Here is a 16,927-nt window from a genome sequence, read left to right as displayed (position 1 = left end):
AATCAAAACAAAAAATACTGAGTCTCTTAAACAAGACATTCTAAAATTAATCGTTTATTCCCAGATGCTTTGTCATTCCCTTTTTTTTAATTCTAGTTATTGCTATGGGAGGGATAGATTTCTTCGTGATATGACAAAATTCAACAACCAAAATTTAAGAAACAACAACCGGAACTTAAGTTCCGATTGTTGATGTTTTATTCGAATTCGAAAGGGCTATTTTTAAGTTTTATTTAAGTAAACCATGCACAATGCATAGGACTACCCCCCCCCCATTTTCAAATTTAAAATTTGAAATACTTTAATTAATTTTTAGTCCTTTTAATTGACATAGATACAAATACTCTACTAGGATGATGCACAAGAAAAGGTCAGGATAGCTCAGTTGGTAGAGCAGAGGACTGAAAATCCTCGTGTCACCAGTTCAAATCTGGTTCCTGGCAGAGAAAAAAAAAAAGATCCACCGAATAGGTATTGATCCAAATACCTCGAGATGGATCGGATCAAATTCTCTATCGAGCCGTGAAAAAGATTCAACAAAAGACAGAAACAAATCCACTATTGGTTTTACGTCAAGCAATACGTAGAGTAACTCCCAATATAGGAAGACTTTACTACTCAAGCTGCTTTATATACTCATCACCAATATATTGCAGGGTTCATCATGACAGGGGCTTTTGCTCATGGAGCTATTTTTTTCATTAGGGATTACAACTTGCTATTTTCATGAGAAATAAAATTGACAAGTCGAATTTGGAGATTATTTTCTTCTTGCAAGAGATCCTGCGGGAAAAGTGTTGCTAAATTTCTTCCTTCCCACTGTAGGGCGAACGGAAACAAAATACTTTTCCTTGCTCTTGAGAATTTTTTTCCGTTGAACATAGACCCAATTTTTCCTTTTTTTTGATTCCTTAGAATCTTTTTTTTGTCTTTCTGGCGGTATCAAACAGCCACCTAATATCTTATCCGCCTCTTCAGGAAAATGAATATCTCCGGAAAATATTTTGAGTTCCGTATGGCTTTTTTTTCTCTTCACTCGGACCAGTCCGCCTAGTCGACTTCTTGTATTTTTTGTGAGTGGGTCCTCATATCGATCCGAATGAATCAGTCTTTCTACAGAGGTCAATCTTTGCCTATTAGGCAAGAGGATAGCAAGTTCTAAATTCTGTCTCGGTAGGACATGGATTTCTATTACTATGAAATTCATAAATGAAAATGAAGTAGTTAATGGGAGGGCTACCGTTATCCTTTTTCCATCTTGCAAATAGGGCATATCTTGCCTAGGCAAAATTTTGGAAATGATCCCTTTATTCCCATGTCTTCCGGCTACTTTATCCCCAACTTTGAAGAGAATCCAAGGCAAAGGCGAGAACAATCAAATTAAAATTTCTTCTTTTTCGGAGGGATTGCAGGTCTTCTTAATCGTCTATTCGGCACAAGAAAAAGCCTTTTTCTTGTGCTGCTAGGTCTATTTCTTAGTTCAAGATCCCTCTTACTAACTGGAATAAAAGAATTAGTAGATCTGTTCCGCCCAAAATGGGAATGGGCGCTAGAGTACGAAAGACGAATCGAATCTTCTTATGGTTCTATTTAAGAATGGGTATGCCATACACCCCGCGGGGATTGTAGTTCAATTGGTCAGAGCACCGCCCTGTCAAGGCGGAAGCTGCGGGTTCGAGCCCCGTCAGTCCCGAACTAGGGCACCTTAACACCAAAGAAGAGTTCGACCCAATGCTTTATTTCTGTCTTAGTGAATCCCGATTCGACATTAAAAGTATATTGATTCTTTCCCAATAAACGAAGACTTTTTTCTGTATCAGAAAACATAATAAAGTCTTAAGTCCAGTCAAATTGACTATCTTTATTTTCATGAAAAAATGGGTCTTGTTTAAGAGACTCAGTATTTTTTGTTTTGATTGGAATTCCTTTCCTTTATATGTCGTAATAAAATCAATCTTTTTTGAATGGAATCCAAAATTACGATTTTCTGATCCGATCGATTGCATAAGACCCGCGGTAGCAATAGAACGGGGAAAGTATACAGAAAAGACAGATACAATTCTCAATCAAAAAGGGCAAGGTGTAATATGTGTTTATGTAGCTATCGGTCAAAGAGCATCCTTCAGAGCAATACCCCTAGTACCTTCTGCAAATTCGACTAATTCACTGCCGTCATAGTTAACGGCGGTAGGCTTCTGGTCAACGTGATGACGTGGCAACAATGTGGCAAGTGGCTACCGCCATACTAGGTGGCGGTAGGACCTGGGCCGAACTGAATGCCATAAGTAATGTGCGTGGCCCACTAGTAATGAACTGCTTCGATGGTCTGCTGGCTAGAGTGTGTACGTTAGCGACAGTAGGTCTTGGGTTTGATAATTGCCAAGGGTAAATTTTTATTGTTTATTTGTTTTGCCCAATACCAATGGAAAAAATAGCCTAATTGATGTTACACATTGATTACTATCAAAAAACATTTTTTACAATGTAAATATCATTTATAAGGAAAGTTTTTCTTTTAAGGAATGACAAGAGATGATTTTTATGTGAATATTTATTACACACAGAATGTTCATAAATTTTTATTGTTTATTTGTTTTGCCCAATATCAATGGAGAAAATAGCCTAATTGATGTTACACATTGATTACTATCAAAAAACATTTTTTTACAATGTAAATATCATTTATAAGGAAAGTTTTTCTTTTAAGGAATGACAAGAGATGATCTTTATGTGAATATTTATTACACACGGAATGTTCATATTTTTTGCCCAATACCATTGAAAAAAATAGCCTAATTGATGTTACACACGGGTTACTATCAAAAACATTTTTTAACCATGTAAATATCATTTATAAGGAAAGTTTTTCTATTAAGGAATGGCAAGAGATGATCTTTTCTACTACAGGTGCATGTTTACTTATGTGCAAGATATGGTGGCATCTCCATTAAACATCTTCAAGGTACATCGGTTACCGTGCCACAATTGTGTCATACACTTAGTAATTTCAAATTATTCTCACTATTGAACCGGGGTAAGATAATTATGTTAACTAATATGCTACTATCGAGTGAATGTTACAATGTCATTTAAAGTATGGATACATATGACATGACACATGTTTGTGTCGTGAACAAAAAAATATAGAATTTGATTCAAATATTAACATAAATTATAAAGCACATACATGAATATTAATTAGATGGACTGTGATATTTGGCACACGTGTGTCATATAAGCAAAACTGCCACACCTCTACTTCTTTCATTTTAAAGTACCACACGATTTCTCGTCCTTTGACCTCACCTCCTCCCAAACGACCCCACAGCCTCGCCCGAGAAACCTGCTTCCCCCGCACATCTCGGGCGCCCACCCCCGAGAAAACTGCCACTTCTTCACGTCCGCCACATGATTTCTCCTCAGGACAAAGTTACCGTGGTATTCGTATGCAAGTTATCAGGCCTGTGTTGCATAACTTACCGTGCTATTTGCATAGAACGTATCAGGTACTATGCTTCAACAACTACACCCCTTCAAAGTTACCATTGTGTTTTGTACATAAGTTATAAGGTCTTTGATATGTAAAATACCGTGGTACTTGCACATATGTTATCAGGGTATATATACATCAACCTCCCCCCGTGAAAGTTACCATGCGGGATTGTACATGAGTTACCGGGTCTACAGTTCGTATATTATCATGGTACTTGCACCTAAAAACTTGGGTGTGTTTTGGTAGCTTTTTTCATAGGTAAAAAATTACCATGATGTTTTTGCGTAACTTATCATGCATATAACATGTGTGCCCCTCATGACACTAAATATTATGTGACTTTCCCGTGGCACGTCATGTGTTGTGTTCATCCAAGAGGCCCATGCACGAGGCGAGTGTATGTTTTTAACAACTTATTTTCCTTTGGTAAAAAAGTTAGCATCATGTTTATATTGCAAGTTATCGGTTATGCGATGCTTATATTATCATGTTATTTACACAAAAATTGTTGGGGGTGTTTTGAACAACTTTTTCCCGGGACAAAAAGTTATCATGGTGATTCTAGGTAACCTATCAAGTCTGTAGTGCTTAAAAAATCATGCTATTTACACAAAATTTATCAGGGATATGTTCCAGCAACAACCCCCCCCCCCCCCGGGTAACTTATCATGGTGTTTAGTTATCATAGTGCATATGTTTTCATGCTATTTACGCATAAAAATGCCAGGGGAGGGAGTTATACTACCGTGCTATTTACACAGAAGATACCGAAGTATTTTTTCAAAAAAAAAAGATATATTCCCTACGGTCAAAATTACCATGGTGTTTCTACCTTAGTTATCAGATGTGCGCTACGTATATTACCATCTATTTACATATAAATTATCAGGTATCTTTTCACATTTGTCTTCCCCAATGGTTAAATTTACCACGATGTTTGTATCTAAATTATCAGGTCTATGGTGTGAATGTCATCGTGCTATTTACAGAAATTACCAGGGGGCGGGTTCAACAAATTTATTTCCAATGATCAAAGTTACCACGATACTTGAAACAAAAAGTTTTTCAGTGTTAACATATTAAAGGCAAAAACATATCAAAAACAGTATTTCCCTTAGCTTGTTCAACAAATGAGTGTCATAGGTGAGGTGGTTAGCTCCCTTTGTTGATTACCAGACCAGAGATCAAATCCTAGTCCAAGCATTATTTTTGCCGAAAATCGGGAAGGCGCGTAGGGCCATAATTGATGATTACGAAAATTAGGAAAGCACGAGCGGGTGTGCCTGATAAAATCGGGGAGGGCGTGCGGGAAAGGAAAGAAATCGGGGGAGGACGTGTGGGAAAGGAAGGAGATCGGGAGGACGTGTGGGAAAGGAAGGAGATCGGCAGGTCGGTCGGGGAGGACGTGCGGGAAAGGAAGAAGATCGGAGGAAACTGACGGCGCTGGATGCGTGTGGCAGTTTCGTAATCTGCCACACGGTTGCCATATACATGTTTCGTAAGTGCACATATATATGTGAGTGCTACACAAAACATTTTTTAACACAAGTGCTCCAGGCGTAGTTTTAGTATGGTAAAGAAAATAAAGAAAAAGAAAACATTTTTGATGTCTTACACATATCATGTACATAAGGAAACACACATCGTGTGATTGTATTTAGGAAGGAGAGACGATATTTTCCTATCATTCCTTAAAAACACACTTTCTTTATAAATGATAAGCAATTTTTTTGACAATATTCCATATATAACATTAATTAGACCAGTTTTTTCATTTTTATTGAGCAAAAAAATAAACATATTTTTTCCTTGGCATCATGTGATTGTATTTAGGAAAGAGAGAAGATATTTTCATATCATTCCTTAAAAACACACTTTCCTTATAAATGATAAGCAATTTTTTTGACAATAATCCATATCTAACATCAATTAGACTAGTTAGTTTTTTCATTTTTACTAAGCGTAGGACACCATTGTGGCACGGTAGCCGATGGACCGTGAAGATGTTGAATGAAGATGCCACAATATCTTGCACATAAGGAAGCATACATATCCTGTGATTGTATTTAGAAAAATAGAAAAGATCTTCTCCTGTCATTCCTTACTTCGGCCCAGGTCCTACCGCCACCAAGAGTGGCACTTGCCACATCGTTGCCACGTCATCATATTGACCAGAAGCCTGCCACCATTGACTATGGCGGTAGCCTGTTATATCCTACCGCCAACGTCTATGGCGGTACAAAAAGGGTCAAATCCGAAACCTTTTTATAAATAGGATCAAATCGGGCTAAACTTTCGCATAAGGGTCAGAACAGTGAATTTGGCCGCCCAACACGCGGGAGCAAACGGATCATCGTCCACGAAGGAAAACAGCACACATTCCAGTCAACCGATGGTGCATCGGTCAACCGTCAGTAGGACAAAATGCCTCTACTGGTTAAACTTATCTTCTATAGAAAAGACTAGTGGTTAAAATAAAAAGCTACTGTATTTAGAATATATTTTTTCTCAGGGCAGGAGATCAGAGAACCTGCACGAGTGGCACTACTGTTGGTGAGGTAGAATGTGCACCGCACTAGTGATGCCCTTTTTGGCAGCATTTGCAAACATGCATGGACCCTGGAGTCGTTCACCTGCTCGACCTCTCTCCCTCGGTACTGCTTTAAGCCACATGCTCGCGACCGCAAAGCCTCTTCTTTGCCCAGCCACTATGCCGATAGATACTAGGCCAAATTTTGTCACGTGAGCTTTGCCAAGGATGTCAGGCCAAAACCTGTGTATTCTAGTAGTGGTGAGTGACTTAGGGTGTATTTGGTTTGTGCCCCAACTAGCCTCACCAATTTTTTGGCACGACCAAAGTGAGGGCATGGCCAAAATTTTGGTTGGCTGTTCTTGTTTGGTTTAGAGCCATATGTACCTACCAATTTTTTGGCAAAATCATTGAGCTCCCATTTTGTTTGCTGCCAACTACGTGGCAAATTTTGGAAATTAGGATTGATCCATGCTTCATTTTATTCCAAGTCATAAAAAATGTGACACGCCCCGCAAAAAAATGTGACATGTTTTTTTAATAGCTAGAATACACATAAAGTAACGAAAAAATGGCATGCAGAAGCACATATATATGTTACAATCGTCAAAAAAAAAATCCCATTTTTAGGTAACAAAATTCTGTGCTTTTCAGAAGTAGTTATATGAGGTAGGGCTGTTACTCGACTGTACAAGTATAATAAACAAATTAATTACTGCTTATAGCGGATTAACAAACTTACACGACTCATGCTAATTATGTGGTGATTACGTAGCTATCTTCATGCATGCACATGCGGATTTGTTGAGCAATAAAAGGAGTACCTACCACCAGACGATCAGGGGACTGGAGAAATATGCGGATCTACAAATCGTTTTTAGTAGGGCTGGAAAAAAAAGCTCGAAGCTCGTGAGCTAACTGAGTAGCTCGTGACTCGGCTCGAATCGACTCGAACTCGAAGAATAATGAATCGAGCCAAGCTTTAGTTTAAGATCGTTTATAGATCAAGTTAAACGAGCCAATCTCACGAGTACTCGTGTAACTCGTTAGGCTCGGTACAAAAAATTAGCCACTCCCAATACAAAATAGATCAGCCACTTAGCACCCTATGTCCTAGGCGCACAACACAAGGCCTAGCCGTTGAAGGCCCAACCGCCTAGGAGATTCATGCGTTACAAGGAAATTACTATTGTTAGTGATATGTATGTGTAATATATACATAATCATTTTTATAATATTTGAGGGTTTTATGTTCATATCTTTAACGAGCTTAACAAGCTAAACGAGCCAGCTCGCGAGTTATACAAGTCGAGCCAATCTTGGATTTGAGCTCGTTATAATAACGAGTCGAGTCGAGCTAGCTCGTTAACGAAACGAGCTCTAGCGAGTCGAGCCGAGCTGGCTCGACTCGGCTCGAATTCCAGCCCTAGTTTTCAAGGTAAATTGCGAGTTAATCGCTGCAATAATTAAGCAGACCCCACGGAGGAAGCGGGCGTGGGCGCCGCCAATGTTTTGGCGGAGCTTTTCCGCGCCGCCAGCTCGCCCATACGTTGGCAAGAATTGCACTGGCCGTTGGCGGAACCGTCGGGCGAGCCAAAATTTTGGCTGCCATCCAAGCGCTAGCCAATTTCCATGGGCCTTCCAATTTTTTGGTATGACTGCTGTTGGTTGCAATCCAAACGCACCCTTAAACCTGACCGAGCCTTGCCTTATCCCCCGCCCAAAAAGTGCAGCTACCACTCTTAAGCTGATGGCCCCATCTGAAATGTGGTTAGAGGAGTAAATCAGTGTTTTTAAGTATCAGTGCTTATTTATGAAGGTTAGACACTTAATTCGGCTTCTCTATTCTAGAAATAGGCACCGGTGTTTCAAAAAACCCTGCATTGCTTTTCTAAACATCTCTCTAAATATCTAACATCGTACAAGGTCTTAGTGTTTTTACGTGCGACGCGAACAGCCACTTCATCAAGTCTGATCGTGGATAGGGCATGTGCACTGGTGCACGTCCAAGTCCGTTGTGCACTGGTGCACGTCCAAGTCCGTTGCTTTTACGTCTGTCTTGCCGTGGGGTTCGTGAGTCGACGACCATACGGACGCCAAGTCGGTCGATAGCCAGCATGACAAAGAAAATCAGGCCTCTGTACGGAGCAATTTTTCCAAGGAAGGGCCAGAGGTTCGGTGTGCTGCACTTCAAATTTAAGTGCAATTAACTCGCGGTTCATAACTGGCAGTAACCCCTCAGTGTGGTGACACAGTACATATTGTTCTGTGCAAATGTGTGTGGTACGTATGTTGCCCCTCTGCTTACGAATTGCTGTCAGCTCTGCTACTCCTACCCAACCAAGTCTTGTTGGAGAAGCTCACCAACATACGTACGTACGTACGTAGCGGATTTCTGGCGAAAGATAATAAACCGTATGGTGCTCCGGTGGAGTGGACATTCTTCTCTTAGTGGAATTGTGGAAGTGATATGGATATGACGAGACCGGGCTCATGGCGAGTGGTTCGCACGCAGGAATCCGATTTAATGGACGACGACGAGGAGGAGGAGGATTCGGTTCACCCACTCTCCTCCTGGCATTCTTTGCTGATGCGTCCATGCTCACTGCTCCTGATCACGTCATCGACGAGTACTACTAGTAAGTGTTCGATCAGGTCTGGTGAAGTAAAATTCGAACGCCCGTACGCCCTCCGCGGCGTCTGCAGGAGCAGCCTCAAGCACTATGTTTTAGACTACCCATAGTGGGAATAACATAGATAGTAACATCATATTTATCTAGATAAATATAAATGATGTGGCATGTAATTAATGAAGAAAGAAAGTCATGTGATAACATGGCTAGTTAGGCTGCTGCCAATGCATGGGTGCTTAGATGAGGTGCTAAGCACATTAAATAGCTTAACAACTATACTCCCCAATGCATAGGTGCTTAGCTTATGGTTGCTAAGCTTACTTCATTTAATGATTTAGCAACTAAAGCTCTTCATGTATTGGTGGGCTCCCTTCTTTTAAATATTTTGTCTAGGTTCACGCGCTTAGCATTGGTTCTTTCTGGGGTCACCACACTCATCTCTCCTTAAATAACTTACCACATCAGATATTTTACCTACGTGGAAGGCTTAGCACCTGTACAAGGTGGATCATTGGGAGGGGCCTTACTGTAACATCACACATATTAAGAAAATATGAGTCTATAACCTAATAAATAAAATGATGCATGACACAACACATATGTTACTATCCACTGTGAAGGTAGTAACATAGACAACTCTAACTTACTCTTCACTGTGAGTCTGTGACTAGTCTTAAGCAACCAACACTGTAGTAAAAATCAGGGAATGGCACCTGGACAAGCATTTAATGATGGCAACGGGTTTGAAAATCATCGAAACCGATACCCGTCTGGTTGTAATGAATGAACGTAGTAGGATGGATCCAGATGTCAAACCTTTCCACGGCGCCCTGTTGTAGTACTGCTGCTGGTACAAGAACAGGGCGGTCTTCTTGTGCGCAAAGGTTGATCGATGGAGTAGCACAGCAGCTTCCGTGTCTGACCATCATGGCCCACCGAAACCCCCTACCGGCCCTTTTGTGATTTTCATCCCACACACTGCGTCGCTTGCCTCGCCGCATTCTTGCCGGTCTAGAGCATGCAATGGCCGGCATTGATGGCCGCGCTTGGACCAGACGGGAGGTTCGCGTTGACGGACATGACCTTTAACTGTCGGCATTGAAGCGGGGCACCGGCTGAGAGAGCACCGCTTGCTGCTCCTTCGGCTGAACACGCCTCCTTGCTGCATTCAAACGGCCATGGACTGCTCGCCTTCCATTAAAACTCATGCGTGTGCCGAGAAATCTACTTCGGCCACATGTCCGTCCGTGAGCCGCCCGCCATTAAACACAACGCCGGTTGGCTCCGGCCACCCCCTCCGCCACTATTTAAACGATGCCAGATGGTGGGCAAAAATCACACCACACTCCGCTTCCATCTCCTCCTTGCACATCATTTTTTTCCAGAAGTTCCATGGCATCCGGCGAGCAGGAAGACGAGTTCTCCGGCATACAAGTTGGCTGGGTGGCCCTTCGAGCCCGTCGGATACCACCCAGGCAACTCTATGTTCCGCCTCCCTCGACAGTCCAGACGGCTGCAGGCTAGCTCGCGGAGGCAAAAGCTCTTCAGCAACTCGCCGCTCTAAGCGAGCTCGCCGAGTAGTGGCGTGTTGCTCTAGGCTGGCACGCGGTGGACCATGGCGACACAGGCATCATGACTGTCGTGGACAACACTGTGTCGCACCTCTCCTCCCGTGCCTGCGACCGCGCCGTCCACCATCATCGTGTCTGTGACCGTGCCTTGCCGGTGGAGTTCGGCGACGCGGGGTCCAACACATCCGCACTTGTCAAGGTCATCGAGGTGAAGTAGAACACGCCGAGGGGGGGTGCATCGTCGCTTGGGTCCCATGAAGGCCACCGCCCAGGCGACGTCGGCGCACACAGCCGGTGTCTTGCCTGGTTGCAGGCCATCGTCTTCCCCTCTCCCTCCCACTTAAGCACGTCGCGACGGTCCCACTCCAATGACCGGCATTGCCGAACATGGGGAAGCGAGCCGCCCATTGCACTGAATCATATAACTTCCGGGCTCACGACAGTCCGACGAGCGGACTGCTGGACATGATGAAGACAAAAATGATCTGTCGTGGCCAGCCGTAGACTAGTGTAGTGTGTCAGTGTCATGTGAATGGAGCTCTGCGCGGCCTGACGTGCAAATAACTTTAGCTGATTTATTTAAAATATGTTCAAAATGTAATGAATCTCGTCCGGTCTGTATAAAATCCGTCGTGTTTGCATGAATTTTATCTGCTTTATTAAAAAATATGGTTGAAATGTATACGGTCAGATTGAATGGCGATTTCTGGCATTCGCGTCGGTGCGTTAATCCCCGCTATCAATGGGGGATGCGAGAGAAAATTTACTGATCGCCCTTAAAATAGCCCTCATAACATGGACTTGTCACGCAGCGGCGGCCGGGCCGGGCGGGGCCTCACATGAGTCAGAAGGGCACGCGCGCGGCAGACAGACGGCGGACGGCACTATCGCGACGGCGCCACCCACGACCGGCTCACGTGGCCGGAGAAGAAGTCGGGTAGGTTCTCATCGGTTTCGTGTCGTGCGTCCCGGCCCCTTGTTGCCGCCGCCGTCGTCGCCACATGCGCGCGCGTGCTGTTCTCGGCCGCGAGGCTGACCTGACCACCAAAGTCGACGACGGAAAACCACGGCAGGGAGCATGTTGGTTAGGTTGTTTGTTTGACCTGAAAAACAAAACAGGGAGAAACCCATCGCCACTCACTCCTGTGATTGCGGGCGGAAGAAACAGCGCTCGGTGCCAGTCAAAACCGATGGTGCATCGGTCAGCAAAGACAAAAATACTGGCCAAACTAACAAGCAATTGCGTACAACTTTCTTTTTTTTTGAAAAGCATGAGACTGGCGCTACTGCTTGATGAGGTGGAGCGTGCAGCGCTGATGCCACCTTTTGTCAGCATATGCACACATGCATGCTCCGAGGAGTCGCTCACCTGCTCGATCTCTCGCACTCCCTCTGCTGCTTCAGGCCACTCGTTGCTCTGGCAATGCACGCTCGCTTTTGCTAGCGGCACTCTTAAGCTGATGGCCCTGGCCGCCGGATACTTTGTTAGCGTTTGACCACACGGCCGTCCGGCGGGCCGTGCCGTGCGACGCTAACAGCCACTTGAAATCCAATCGTGGGTAGGGTACGTGGATTTATAGAAGTTATAAGTTATAAGTTATAAATGCGATTAACTCGCCGTTTTGTCTGCCGTGCAGAAGCAGCTTAGGATTGCTATCTGTGCCACTGACAATGGTACCCAAACAGTCTTGTTGGAGAAGCTCAACAGCAAACGTGCTTACGTAAGTGTAGCGAATTGCCGGCGCAAGAAAATACGTGCTGGTGGAGTGGAGTGGACATTTTTCTCGGAGTGGAACTGTGGCGGTGATACTGATATTGATGAGTCCGGGCTCATGGCGAGTGGTTCGCACGCACGAAACCGAATTAACGGGCGTCGAGGATTCGGTTCACCCACTCTACAGGTGTATTATATTCTTTGCCCGAGCCATGCACGCTCACACTCCGCTCAGTGCTCACGTTATCGACGGGCAGATATAGTAGGTGTTCATCAGGCCGTGTCAAATAAAGTACGGACGCCCCATACGTAATCTATAGTGGAGACATCTGCATATGTACATCGACCTTCGACGTGGTAGCTAGCTTCCAAATGGTGTGTTTCATGGTCCCATGAAGTGAGGTATCATGTTTGGTTCACGCATCGTTTCGCAGGAGCAGCCTCAACCACTCCCTGTTAAGGCATCTCCAACACGGGCTCATCAAAGTTCTCTAAAATGGTTAGACCGTACCCGTCCTAATACTTTTAACCATCCAACGCGAATCACTAAATTGAGTCGGATCGATCTTAACATTCAGAAGCACAGCCTTGACATAGATTAGGAGAGCTTTGTGGGAGTCCACACATCCGTCACGTCGGACTCCCACACCCCACAATCTTCGCGAAAACAATATGCCGGCTTTAGAACCCGCCGCGTGCCCACATTCACATGGCTTGACCGACTGTCCACGTACTTGCCTTCACGTGGATGCGTCGCCTGAGAGGCCTATTTCGGTTGCCCATATTGAACATTTGCCTTTCTGCATATCTCTGCTATTTAAAGATGGTCGGCCACCCCCCACCCCCCACCCCTCCTCCCCCAAATTGTATCGTCGACCACATCCTCCCACTGCCCGAGCCCCTAGTCCGTCGTCCACGCCCCTGGTTCGCATCCGTCATCACCATGGTGTGCTAGTTGGCTACATGGTACAATCAACTGATACTGGAGCACCATGCCTAAATCACGATGGATGCCCGACACCAGACCCACAATGAGGCGGCTCAACCTTTGACTATGGTGGAGGTCGCGGAGGAGGATGCGCCGCGTCTCGCGCAGCGGAGGAGGATATGGTCATCGACGCCATGGGCGGCATGGCATCCAGGTTTATCGTGTTGCAGGCGGAGTAGCAATACAAACTGGCGCTCTTGGAGGAGCACAACGCTGAGCTAGCTCAACTGGAGTTGGAGCGTGTGGATGCCATAGCTGTAGTGGAGCTCCTCGCCACCAACCCTGTCATCGCCGACAAGAATCGGGAGATGCTCGCATCTGTGCAAAGCTGACAATGATCATCCTACTGCTTTAAGTACTCAAATTGCATTTATGTCCAAAAACAATTATTGAACTGCATTACACCAACCTTTTTAATTCAAATAGGTTAACCACAACAATGACATGGAATCCCTAATGCAGAGGCTAGCAACACTACATCAAGTTTATCTAGAGCCTCAATGAACTACATCCAGAGCCTAACAAGATTAGATCCATTTAATCATGAGGCTACAAATACTAGATCCAGGGTCTAACCCCTAATCTTTTTCATCCACTAGCTAATTAAGGCAAGAATAGAGGAGGAAGAAGGGATGGGTACTTACTCAATGCCGCCTGGGGGAGCCCAGTTGTGGCTGCCGGGCGGATCCGTGATGGCAGCTCTGGCTACAGCCCTCGCCGCTCGATACTCAAGCGACATCTCCTGCTACGGTGGTTGTGTGGGCAGGCGGCGGCGACGATGTAGGCTATGGCGGTGGCTGCGTTGCGAAGCTGTCGTTGGCGAGCCACTTGTCCACCTCTGAGTACTCTACGCCATCGCTGTCAATGCCTCCCTCCCTCCCCCCCCCCCAAATTGATTCGCCATCGTCGAGGGGCTTGATCACCAACTAGGTCAAAGAGTGCGTGGGAAAGAGAGGAGTGGGTATCTAGTGAAAAGAAAGCCGGCTCGGGCCATTTTGACCCTGTCGGAACGCGTTGGCCCACGATCGTTAGTGGGCGCGCCATCTGTCCCAGGTTGACGAACCCTGACAGATGGGCCTCCCTATCGTAATCCTATTTATTTCGTAACCAATCGATGTTGAGTTGTTGACTAGTGTCTTTTTGAAAAATCCAACCAACTTTATGATAGTCTTTTCTGAAACTTTTGAAAATGTGACAGTTTTTTGGAACTATAACCCAAAATGTGTGTTACTGCAAAAATTGCTTGCAAAATAGGAAAAAACTATCACATATTTATCTCAATTTGTGTGTCCTCGCCCCTCGGACGCTTGTAACTGAATCTCTATCTTTTCAATGCAAAGAAACGCAAAGGTCCTTTGCGTTTTCTCGGAAAATATATGAACATGGATATTTTGATTAATAATGTAAGAACTAAAACTGAATATAGTATAAGTAAACCATTTGAGCCTTTTTGCATGCATATTGTGCATGTTGAGGCAAGACTTTTTCACGCATCACATAATTACATGTTGAGATAAACATTTTTTGTTGCGGTGTGAGATAAACATATTATTAGTGGGATCAGCTACTTAGTTACTGTATATAGAATCAGAGGATGCAACCCGGACAATCATCGATGATAGCAACGTTTGAAAATCGAGATGGATGGGGAGCTACTGGTACCTTCCTGTTGTAATGAACGGCGCCCTGTGTTGTACTGGTACGCGGTTGGTACGGTGCAAGGACAAGGCGATCTTCCCGTGTCCAAAGGTAGATACTATACCATGCAAGCAATTTAATCGCGGTGTTATTAATGTGTCTCTCTCTGGGCTGGTTGCACTCCGCGCCGGCTGAACACGCGGCTCGGAGTAGTTAATGTCGCGTGGCCGTGTGGGGCAACCGAATGCTCTGATCGATGGAGTAGCAGCTTCGTGTTTGCGCCAATGTAGGAGTAGATTATAGTATACTCAATCACCGATGTACACCATGGAACGTATCCGGTGCACCCATGCTTATGGTGCTACCGGTGCATCGTATGCCATATAATATTTTAAAAATTCTAAAAATATTCTAGCACATTGACACAACATCAATGTATGTCGTTATAAAATTTCGCATCAAAATTTAAAACATTTTCTGAGATACAAAAATGATAAAATTGACATCAGTGTGATAATGGACCAAATCTAAAGCCCAACTTATGTTACGTACTATTCAGTGCTGAATTTGTCATTTTTTGTTTTAGAAGCTATGTTTCGAATTTTGACTTGAAATTTTGTGACAAACTACATTAATGTTGTGTGAATGTGCTAAATTTCTTTCAGAAGTTTTTGAGCATTTAAAATGTGCAACGTGAGTTCGGTGCACCCGTAGCACCACAAGCACCGATGCACCAGATATTCCCCCAATTACACCAAACCGAAACAAAAATGGATTTCCACTGAACAAATTTTAATGTATTTTTTCTGCATGTTTTTTCTTTTGGGTAAATCTTTTCTCACGGCATCTCCAACACCGACCCAAATCGGACATCGTATCCATCCACGGACTGATCCGAACTAGTCACCGGACAGTGATGTGGGAGCCGACCATCCAATCGTGCTTGCATACATTTCAAAACAAAGTTGAATAAATTAGATAAATTTTATCAAACACGACAAAATTCAGCATAGTCGAACATAATTACACAAACGGACAATATTTCAAACTTTTACTTGAAACTAAAAAAACAACGAGACTAACTTGTGCTCCCTCCATCCATGAATAAGTGTAAACATAGAAATTTTAGAACAGATTATGAAGTGGAGTAAAAAAATGCATTGAGAAGGTACAAGACACCATCTTTCCTCTTTAATTACCCCACCCCAACGAGCTAGTAAGTGTGTGTAGAAAGTGAGGAGAGGATGTGTTGAATGATATTAGTTTTGATTAGCGTGTGATGAGGGAAGTGTTTTTCTACCATTTTATAGTGCATTGGAGAGATAGAATTACACTCTTTTATAGACACATTTTGAATGCCAAACGTACACTTATTCATGGACGGAGTGAGTAGCGGACAGTGACCTCATAGGTGTGACAGTCCTGGCCGGCCACACCGCCGTTGCCGTCCGTGCCGCCATCGTTGTCGAAGTAGTCCTTCCAGCGATGGAAGGGCACAGGGCCGCGATAGCCTTGCCCTGCCGTTGCGGCTCTGGACGGCATGAATACGGCGTAGGAAGCGGCACATCCGTTGGAGAGAAAGCACGGGAGAGGTCTTTGGGTGGGTTCAGGCTATCGGATGCGAGCATGGCGTCAGTTGGTTTGGACTCCCGCAAAGCCCTCCTTCCTAGTTTGCTTCTGATTTATGGGACACTAAATGTGATAAATGAGATACCATATTGGAGGACAAAACAACTTGAACTAGACGGATATATGCGATTTGAGGGTTAACTTTGAAGATACCCTCACATTCTTGAACTGGACGGATAGATGCGATTTGAGGGTCAACTTTGAAGATACCCTCACATTCTTTAGTTATTCTTGCATAACTTTCCCCGGTAATTACAACACTATGTTAACACGCGTCAGTTTGAGGAGAAGACCCAACCCACATGTCCTCTTTGCATTCATGCTGGAGCACCAGTGTACCACTATGTTATACTCCCTCAGTTTTTTTTTACTCTGCATATAAGATTTGATCAAAATCAAACTTGGTTAACTTTGACTAAGTTTACAAAAAATATATTTAGATTCATAATATGAAATCAATATTGTCAGATGCTCCATGAAATTAATTTTCATACCATATAGCTTTAGTATTCTAGATGTTGATATTTTTTCCTATAAATTTGGTCAAACTTTACAAAGTTTGACTTTGACCAAATGTTATATGCAGACTAAAAAGAAACGGAGGAAGTACTGGTAAATGCGGACACGCAATGCGTGTTAATATTAGAGAGAAAATTAATTGCACGTTGATATTATACTATAAGATATCAATTACATGTTAATCAAGTGATTATCGCAAATGTTGATATTTG

The 16,927-nt window shown here is 43.8% G+C and overlaps 2 non-coding genes across 2 annotated transcripts; both read left to right on the top strand.

The window, feature by feature from the left end:
• The first annotated feature begins 370 nt into the window (after nucleotides 1–370).
• Nucleotides 371–443, top strand: TRNAF-GAA. Its single transcript has one exon. It is a non-coding gene; the product is annotated as a tRNA-Phe (tRNA).
• Nucleotides 444–1,619: 1,176 nt separating this feature from the next.
• On the top strand, nucleotides 1,620–1,693 carry TRNAD-GUC. Its single transcript has one exon. It is a non-coding gene; the product is annotated as a tRNA-Asp (tRNA).
• The last annotated feature ends 15,234 nt before the right edge of the window (nucleotides 1,694–16,927 follow it).

This window comes from Triticum urartu, chromosome 7 (genome assembly GCF_003073215.2).
Source record: "Triticum urartu cultivar G1812 chromosome 7, Tu2.1, whole genome shotgun sequence".
NCBI classification, from domain to species: Eukaryota; Viridiplantae; Streptophyta; class Magnoliopsida; order Poales; family Poaceae; genus Triticum; species Triticum urartu.
This window is presented reverse-complemented; position numbering and strand designations above follow the sequence as displayed.